Source organism: Nothobranchius furzeri, chromosome 4 (genome assembly GCF_043380555.1).
Source record: "Nothobranchius furzeri strain GRZ-AD chromosome 4, NfurGRZ-RIMD1, whole genome shotgun sequence".
In the NCBI taxonomy this organism is placed as follows: domain Eukaryota; kingdom Metazoa; phylum Chordata; class Actinopteri; order Cyprinodontiformes; family Nothobranchiidae; genus Nothobranchius; species Nothobranchius furzeri.
The window spans coordinates 41,140,465-41,150,077 of record NC_091744.1 but is presented as its reverse complement, the minus strand read 5'-3'; the positions used below and the strand labels follow the sequence as shown (position 1 = coordinate 41,150,077).

General features: G+C 53.7%; 1 long non-coding RNA gene across 1 annotated transcript; it reads left to right on the top strand.

Moving 5' to 3' along the window:
* The first annotated feature begins 1,317 nt into the window (after positions 1-1,317).
* On the top strand, positions 1,318-1,879 carry LOC139069617 (uncharacterized). The gene is made up of 3 exons (XR_011520291.1): positions 1,318-1,411; positions 1,563-1,630; positions 1,801-1,879. It is a non-coding gene; the product is annotated as an uncharacterized lncRNA (long non-coding RNA).
* Positions 1,880-9,613: the final 7,734 nt, after the last annotated feature.

Below are 9,613 nucleotides of genomic sequence, written 5' to 3'. Positions count from 1 at the left end.
ACTGTGTGATGGAGAGGGACTGTGACTGTGACTGTGTGAGGGAGAAGGACTTTGACTGTGACTGTGACTGTGTGAGGGAGAGGGACTGTGACTGTGACTGTGTGAGGGAGAGGGACTGTGACTGTGTGAGGGAGAGGGACTGTGACTGTGTGAGGGAGAGGGACTGTGACTGTGACTGTGACTGTGTGAGGGAGAGGGACTGTGACTGTGACTGTGTGAGGGAGAGGGACTGTGACTGTGACTGTGATTGTGACTGTGACTGTGTGAGGGAGAGGGACTGTGACTGTGTGAGGGAGAGGGACTGTGACTGTGTGAGGAAGAGGGACTGTGACTGTGTGAGATAGAGGGACTGTGACTGTGTGAGGGAGAGGGACTGTGACTGTGTGAGGGAGAGGGACTGTGACTGTGACTGTGTGAGGGAGAGGGACTGTGACTGTGACTGTGTGAGGGAGAGGGACTGTGACTGTGTGAGGGAGAGGGACTGTGACTGTGACTGTGACTGTGTGATGGAGAGGGACTGTGACTGTGACTGTGTGAGGGAGAAGGACTGTGACTGTGACTGTGACTGTGTGAGGGAGAGGGACTGTGACTGCTGCTGTGACTGTGTGAGGGAGAGGGACTGTGACTGTGACTGTGTGAGCGAGAGGGACTGTGACTGTGACTGTGTGAGGGAGAGGGACTGTGACTGTGACTGTGACTGTGTGAGGGAGAGGGACTGTGACTGTGTGAGGGAGAGGGACTGTGACTGTGACTGTGACTGTGTGAGGAAGATGGACTGTGACTGTGTGAGGGAGAGGGACTGTGACTGTGACTGTGACTGTGTGAGGGACAGTGACTGTGACTGTGTGAGGGAGAGGGACTGTGACTATGACTGTGACTGTGTGTTCGAGAGGGACTGTGACTGTGTGAGGGAGAGGGACTGTGACTATGACTGTGTGAGGGAGAGGGACTGTGACTGTGACTGTTTGAGGGAGAGGGACTGTGACAGTGACCAGGCCCGGAGTGGCTAATCGGGAGGGTCTGGAGAATTCCCGGTGGGCCGCGCGATGTTTGGGCCGCATGGGCCGGTGCTCTCGTTTTTGTTTTTTTATCATTTTATTTTTATTTTTTGGTGCCGGTGTTCAGTCATGGCACTGAGGCCGCCGGGCTGATCTCATACGCTCCTCCCGGCTGTCTCTACCTGCAGGCTGCAGCTCGTTTTTTTTCTTTTTGCCCAATATGCGCCTGTGCGCACCACGTGACCTCGCAGTTGACGGAAAGATGGAAAGTAGAAAGAGCAAGGGTGGCGCGGAGAAGGCAAGAATTAAAAAGAGGAAAGCGCTGGAAACAGATGCAGCTAAATGTGCAAAAATGAGCACCTTTTTTTCTCAAACAAGCTTGCGGTCTTTAACTTCAAATGAAGATAAAACGGGTAAGGCAAGTCAAGATGTTAAACTTTACCGGCTGCAAATCACCATTCAAGTTAATTAAGCATCAATAATGAATTATATGGCGTCATGACATAACGTTATGTAATATAGTCAACAGTATGATGTGACTGATGCCACCAAACTGTCTTGTAGCCCACAAGATCCAGTAGGCCTAATAAGCACCAGGCAGAAACCCACCATTCCAGAGTGGACATGTACAGGTAGGATTACTTATTGAGTCAGTGAACTGAATATTATTAAAATTTATATGATGAAAACTATCCTGGCTCTATATGAAAGTGTTCTAAAATGCTAGATGATTCATCATTGATCAGAAAGCGTGTAAAAAGGAAAATGAATGCTGAATTGTGACAATTTTCACACAATGTAGTGTCAGAAGAAGAGCCAGGAGCCAGCAGTGAGGGTATTGCTCCTGTTGGGATAGAAGGTGAGCCAACTCATGTGCAAACAAGCAAACATTAGTTTCATTATAATAATTTTAATGTCCAAATAATAGTAGTGACCTGTTGTATTTTTATTAGTAAATGCACAAAGCCCACAACAGATAGTTATTAGAATGAAAGTAAAATGAAATAAGCCTGCATATTTTGCCATAGAAAATATTTTAATTGGTTACAAAAAATGTGTTTTCCATATCAAATGTTCTAAAGCTTTACAGATGATTATTTTAATTGTGTGCAGGTGAGTCTAGGGAAACTGGAAAAAGTGTGAAAGGGAGTGCTGAGTCATTTCATTTTAAAGGTTTGAAAATCTCAGAACAGCTGTTTGAACAGAATGTAGATTGTTATATTGTTAGAGAATGTGTTGTAAAGAACAATGTTGGAGATGTGCACTGATGTTCAAATAAACCTACATTGTAAAGCAACTCTTTCTTGCACTGAATTACAAGGCTTTACCGAGTAGTGTGCTTTTGTAGACTATACATATAAAGTTCTAACATGATTTTAATAATAATTCATTAAGTGGGCCGGTCTGGGGTCTGAAACTCCAGGGCTGAAAATGTGTCCCACTCCGGCCCTGACTGTGACTGTGTGAGGGAGAGGGACTGTGACTGTGACTGTGTGAGGGAGAGGGACTGTGACTGTGTGAGGGAGAGGGACTGTGACTGTGTGAGGGCGAGGGACTGTGACTGTGACTGTGACTGTGTGAGGGAGAGGGACTGTGACTGTGACTGTGTGAGGGAGAGGGACTGTGACTGTGTGAGGGAGATTGACTGTGACTGTGACTGTGTGAGGGAGAGGGACTGTGACTGTGTGAGGGAGAGGGACTGTGACTGTGTGAGGGAGAGGGACTGTGACTGTGACTGTGTGAGGGAGAGGGACTGTGACTGTGTGAGGGAGAGGGACTGTGACTGTGTGAGGGAGAGGGACTGTGACTGTGACTGTGACTGTGTGAGGGAGATGGACTGTGATTGTGTGAGGGAGAGGGACTGTGACTGTGAGAGGGAGAGGGACTGTGACTGTGTGAGGGAGAGGGACTGTGACTGTGTGAGGGAGAGGGACTGTGACTGTGTGAGGAAGAGGGACTGTAACTGTGACTGTGACTGTGTGAGGGAGAGGGACTGTGACTGTGTGAGGGCGAGGGACTGTGACTGTGTGAGGGAGAGGGAGTGTGACTGTGTGAGGGAGAGGGACTGTGACTGTGACTGTGACTGTGACTGTGTGATGGAGAGGGACTGTGACTGTGACTGTGTGAGGGAGAAGGACTGTGACTGTGACTGTGACTGTGTGAGGGAGAGGGACTGTGACTGTGACTGTGACTGTGTGAGGGAGAGGGACTGTGACTGTGTGAGGGAGAGGGACTGTGACTGTGACTGTGTGAGGGAGAGGGACTGTGACTGTGTGAGGGAGAGGGACTGTGACTGTGTGAGGGAGAGGGACTGTGACTGTGTGAGGGAGAGGGACTGTGACTGTGTGAGGGAGAGGGAGAGGGACTGTGACTGTGACTGTGTGAGGGAGAGGGACTGTGACTGTGTGAGGGAGAGGGACTGTGACTGTGACTGTGTGATGGAGAGGGACTGTGACTGTGACTGTGTGAGGGAGAAGGACTTTGACTGTGACTGTGACTGTGTGAGGGAGAGGGACTGTGACTGTGACTGTGTGAGGGAGAGGGACTGTGACTGTGTGAGGGAGAGGGACTGTGACTGTGTGAGGGAGAGGGACTGTGACTGTGACTGTGACTGTGTGAGGGAGAGGGACTGTGACTGTGTGAGGGAGAGGGACTGTGACTGTGACTGTGACTGTGTGATGGAGAGGGACTGTGACTGTGACTGTGTGAGGGAGAAGGACTGTGACTGTGACTGTGTGAGGGAGAGGGACTGTGACTAAGACTGTGTGAGGGAGAGGGACTGTGACTGTGTGAGGGAGAGGGACTGTGACTGTGTGAGGGAGAGGGACTGTGACTGTGACTGTGACTGTGTGAGGGAGAGGGACTGTGACTGTGACTGTGACTGTGACTGTGACTGTGTGAGGGAGAGGGACTGTGACTGTGTGAGGGAGAGGGACTGTGACTGTGTGAGGAAGAGGGACTGTGACTGTGTGAGGGAGAGGGACTGTGACAGTGACTGTGACTGTGTGAGGGAGAGGGACTGTGACTGTGACTGTGTGAGGGAGAGGGACTGTGACTGTGACTGTGATTGTGACTGTGACTGTGTGAGGGAGAGGGACTGTGACTGTGTGAGGGAGAGGGACTGTGACTGTGTGAGGAAGAGGGACTGTGACTGTGTGAGATAGAGGGACTGTGACTGTGTGAGGGAGAGGGACTGTGACTGTGTGAGGGAGAGGGACTGTGACTGTGACTGTGTGAGGGAGAGGGACAGTGACTGTGACTGTGTGAGGGAGAGGGACTGTGACTGTGTGAGGGAGAGGGACTGTGACTGTGACTGTGACTGTGTGATGGAGAGGGACTGTGACTGTGACTGTGTGAGGGAGAAGGACTGTGACTGTGACTGTGACTGTGTGAGATAGAGGGACTGTGACTGTGTGAGGGAGAGGGACTGTGACTGTGTGAGGGAGAGGGACTGTGACTGTGACTGTGTGAGGGAGAGGGACAGTGACTGTGACTGTGTGAGGGAGAGGGACTGTGACTGTGTGAGGGAGAGGGACTGTGACTGTGACTGTGACTGTGTGATGGAGAGGGACTGTGACTGTGACTGTGTGAGGGAGAAGGACTGTGACTGTGACTGTGACTGTGTGAGGGACAGGGACTGTGACTGTGACTGTGTGAGCGAGAGGGACTGTGACTGTGACTGTGTGAGGGAGAGGGACTGTGACTGTGACTGTGACTGTGTGAGGGAGAGGGACTGTGACTGTGTGAGGGAGAGGGACTATGACTGTGTGAGGGCGAGGGACTGTGACTGTGACTGTGTGAGGGACAGTGACTGTGACTGTGTGAGGGAGAGGGACTGTGACTATGACTGTGACTGTGTGTTCGAGAGGGACTGTGACTGTGTGAGGGAGAGGGACTGTGACTATGACTGTGTGAGGGAGAGGGACTGTGACTGTGTGAGGGAGAGGGACTGTGACTGTGACTGTGACTGTGTGAGGGAGAGGGACTGTGACGGTGACTGTGACTGTGTGAGGGAGAGGGACTGTGACTGTGACTCTGTGAGGGAGAGGGACTGTGACTGTGTGACGGAGAGGGACTGTGACTGTGTGAGGGAGAGGGACTGTGACTGTGACTGTGACTGTGTGAGGGAGAGGGACTGTGACTGTGACTGTGACTGTGTGAGGGAGAGGGACTGTGACTGTGTGAGGGAGAGGGACTGTGACTGTGTGAGGGAGAGGGACTGTGACTGTGTGAGGGAGGGGGACTATGACTGTGACTGTGACTGTGTGAGGGAGAGGGACTGTGACTGTGACTGTGACTGTGTGAGGGAGAGGGACTGTGACTGCGACTGTGTGAGGGAGAGGGACTGTGACTGTGTGAGGGAGAGGGACTGTGACTGTGACTGTGACTGTGTGAGGGAGAGGGACTGTGACGGTGACTGTGACTGTGTGAGGGAGAGGGACTGTGACTGTGACTCTGTGAGGGAGAGGGACTGTGACTGTGTGACGGAGAGGGACTGTGACTGTGTGAGGGTGAGGGACTGTGACTGTGACTGTGACTGTGTGAGGGAGAGGGACTGTGACTGTGTGAGGGAGAGGGACTGTGACTGTGACTGTGTGAGGGAGAGGGACTGTGACTGTGACTGTGTGAGGGAGATTGACTGTGACTGTGACTGTGTGAGGGAGAGGGACTGTGACTGTGTGAGGGAGAGGGACTGTGACTGTGTGAGGGAGAGGGACTGTGACTGTGACTGTGTGAGGGAGAGGGACTGTGACTGTGTGAGGGAGAGGGACTGTGACTGTGTGAGGGAGAGGGACTGTGACTGTGACTGTGACTGTGTGAGGGAGATGGACTGTGATTGTGTGAGGGAGAGGGACTGTGACTGTGTGAGGGAGAGGGACTGTGACTGTGTGAGGGAGAGGGACTGTGACTGTGTGAGGGAGAGGGACTGTGACTGTGTGAGGAAGAGGGACTGTAACTGTGACTGTGACTGTGTGAGGGAGAGGGACTGTGACTGTGTGAGGGAGAGGGACTGTGACTGTGTGAGGGAGAGGGAGTGTGACTGTGTGAGGGAGAGGGACTGTGACTGTGACTGTGACTGTGACTGTGTGATGGAGAGGGACTGTGACTGTGACTGTGTGAGGGAGAAGGACTGTGACTGTGACTGTGACTGTGTGAGGGAGAGGGACTGTGACTGTGACTGTGACTGTGTGAGGGAGAGGGACTGTGACTGTGTGAGGGAGAGGGACTGTGACTGTGACTGTGTGAGGGAGAGGGACTGTGACTGTGTGAGGGAGAGGGACTGTGACTGTGTGAGGGAGAGGGACTGTGACTGTGTGAGGGAGAGGGACTGTGACTGTGTGAGGGAGAGGGACTGTGACTGTGACTGTGTGAGGGAGAGGGACTGTGACTGTGTGAGGGAGAGGGACTGTGACTGTGACTGTGTGATGGAGAGGGACTGTGACTGTGACTGTGTGAGGGAGAAGGACTTTGACTGTGACTGTGACTGTGTGAGGGAGAGGGACTGTGACTGTGACTGTGTGAGGGAGAGGGACTGTGACTGTGTGAGGGAGAGGGACTGTGACTGTGTGAGGGAGAGGGACTGTGACTGTGACTGTGACTGTGTGAGGGAGAGGGACTGTGACTGTGTGAGGGAGAGGGACTGTGACTGTGACTGTGTGATGGAGAGGGACTGTGACTGTGACTGTGTGAGGGAGAAGGACTGTGACTGTGACTGTGTGAGGGAGAGGGACTGTGACTAATACTGTGTGAGGGAGAGGGACTGTGACTGTGTGAGGGAGAGGGACTGTGACTGTGTGAGGGAGAGGGACTGTGACTGTGACTGTGACTGTGTGAGGGAGAGGGACTGTGACTGTGACTGTGACTGTGACTGTGACTGTGTGAGGGAGAGGGACTGTGACTGTGTGAGGGAGAGGGACTGTGACTGTGTGAGGAAGAGGGACTGTGACTGTGTGAGGGAGAGGGACTGTGACAGTGACTGTGACTGTGTGAGGGAGAGGGACTGTGACTGTGACTGTGTGAGGGAGAGGGACTGTGACTGTGACTGTGATTGTGACTGTGACTGTGTGAGGGAGAGGGACTGTGACTGTGTGAGGGAGAGGGACTGTGACTGTGTGAGGAAGAGGGACTGTGACTGTGTGAGATAGAGGGACTGTGACTGTGTGAGGGAGAGGGACTGTGACTGTGTGAGGGAGAGGGACTGTGACTGTGACTGTGTGAGGGAGAGGGACAGTGACTGTGACTGTGTGAGGGAGAGGGACTGTGACTGTGTGAGGGAGAGGGACTGTGACTGTGACTGTGACTGTGTGATGGAGAGGGACTGTGACTGTGACTGTGTGAGGGAGAAGGACTGTGACTGTGACTGTGACTGTGTGAGATAGAGGGACTGTGACTGTGTGAGGGAGAGGGACTGTGACTGTGTGAGGGAGAGGGACTGTGACTGTGACTGTGTGAGGGAGAGGGACAGTGACTGTGACTGTGTGAGGGAGAGGGACTGTGACTGTGTGAGGGAGAGGGACTGTGACTGTGACTGTGACTGTGTGATGGAGAGGGACTGTGACTGTGACTGTGTGAGGGAGAAGGACTGTGACTGTGACTGTGACTGTGTGAGGGAGAGGGACTGTGACTGTGACTGTGTGAGCGAGAGGGACTGTGACTGTGACTGTGTGAGGGAGAGGGACTGTGACTGTGACTGTGACTGTGTGAGGGAGAGGGACTGTGACTGTGTGAGGGAGAGGGACTATGACTGTGTGAGGGCGAGGGACTGTGACTGTGACTGTGTGAGGGACAGTGACTGTGACTGTGTGAGGGAGAGGGACTGTGACTATGACTGTGACTGTGTGTTCGAGAGGGACTGTGACTGTGTGAGGGAGAGGGACTGTGACTATGACTGTGTGAGGGAGAGGGACTGTGACTGTGTGAGGGAGAGGGACTGTGACTGTGACTGTGACTGTGTGAGGGAGAGGGACTGTGACGGTGACTGTGACTGTGTGAGGGAGAGGGACTGTGACTGTGACTCTGTGAGGGAGAGGGACTGTGACTGTGTGAGGGAGAGGGACTGTGACTGTGACTGTGTGAGGGAGAGGGACTGTGACTGTGTGAGGGTGAGGGACTGTGACTGTGACTGTGACTGTGTGAGGGAGAGGGACTGTGACTGTGTGAGGGAGAGGGACTGTGACTGTGTGAGGGAGAGGGACTGTGACTGTGTGAGGGAGGGGGACTATGACTGTGACTGTGACTGTGTGAGGGAGAGGGACTGTGACTGTGACTGTGACTGTGTGAGGGAGAGGGACTGTGACTGTGTGAGGGAGAGGGACTGTGACTGTGACTGTGACCGTGTGAGGGAGAGGGACTGTGACTGTGTGAGGGAGAGGGACTGTGACTGTGTGAGGGAGAGGGAGAGGGACTGTGACTGTGACTGTGACTGTGTGAGGGAGAGGGACTGTGACTGCGACTGTGGAAGGGAGAGGGACTGTGACTGTGACTGTGACTGTGTGAGGGAGAGGAACTGTGACTGTGTGAGGGAGAGGGACTGTGTGAGAGAGAGGGACTGTGACTGTGTGAGGGAGAGGGACTGTGACTGTGTGAGGGAGAGGGACTGTGACTGTGTGACGGAGAGGGACTGTGACTGTGACTGTGACTGTGCTTGTGTGAGGGAGAGGGACTGTGACTGTGTGAGGGCGAGGGACTGTGACTGTGACTGTGTGAGGGAGAGGGACTGTGACTGTGTGACGGAGAGGGACTGTGACTGTGTGAGGGAGAGGTACTGTGACTGTGTGAGGGAGAGGTACTGTGACTGTGTGAGGGAGAGGGACTGTGACTGTGTGAGGGAGAGGGACTGTGACTGTGACTGTGACTGTGTGAGGGAGAGGGACTGTGACTGTGTGAGGGAGAGGGACTGTGACTGTGTGAGGGCGAGGGACTGTGACTGTGACTGTGACTGTGTGAGGGAGAGGGACTGTGACTGTGTGAGGGAGAGGGACTGTGACTGTGAATGTGACTGTGTGAGGGAGAGGGACTGTGACTGTGTGAGGGAGAGGGGCTGTGACTGTGACTGTGACTGTGTGAGGGAGAGGGACCGTGACTGTGTGAGGGAGAGGGACTGTGACTGTGTGAGGGAGAGGGACTGTGACTGCGACTGTGTGAGGGAGAGGGACTGTGACTGTGACTGTGACTGTGTGAGGGAGATTGACTGTGACTGTGACTGTGTGAGGGAGAGGGACTGTGACTGTGTGAGGGAGAGGGACTGTGGCTGTGACTGTGTGAGGGAGAGGGACTGTGACTGTGTGAGGGAGAGGGACTGTGACTGTGTGAGGGAGAGGGACTGTGACTGTGTGAGGGAGAGGGACTGTGACTGTATGAGGGAGAGGGACTGTGACTGTGTGAGGGAGAGGGACTGTGACTGTGACTGTGACTGTGTGAGGGAGAGGGACTGTGACTGTGTGAGGGAGAGGGACTGTGACTGTGTGAGGGAGGGGGACTGTGACTGTGACTGTGACTGTGTGAGGGAGAGGGACTGTGACTGCGACTGTGTGAGGGAGAGGGACTGTGACTGTGACTGTGTGAGGGAGAGGGACTGTGACTGTGTGAGGGAGAGGGACTGTGACTGTGTGAGG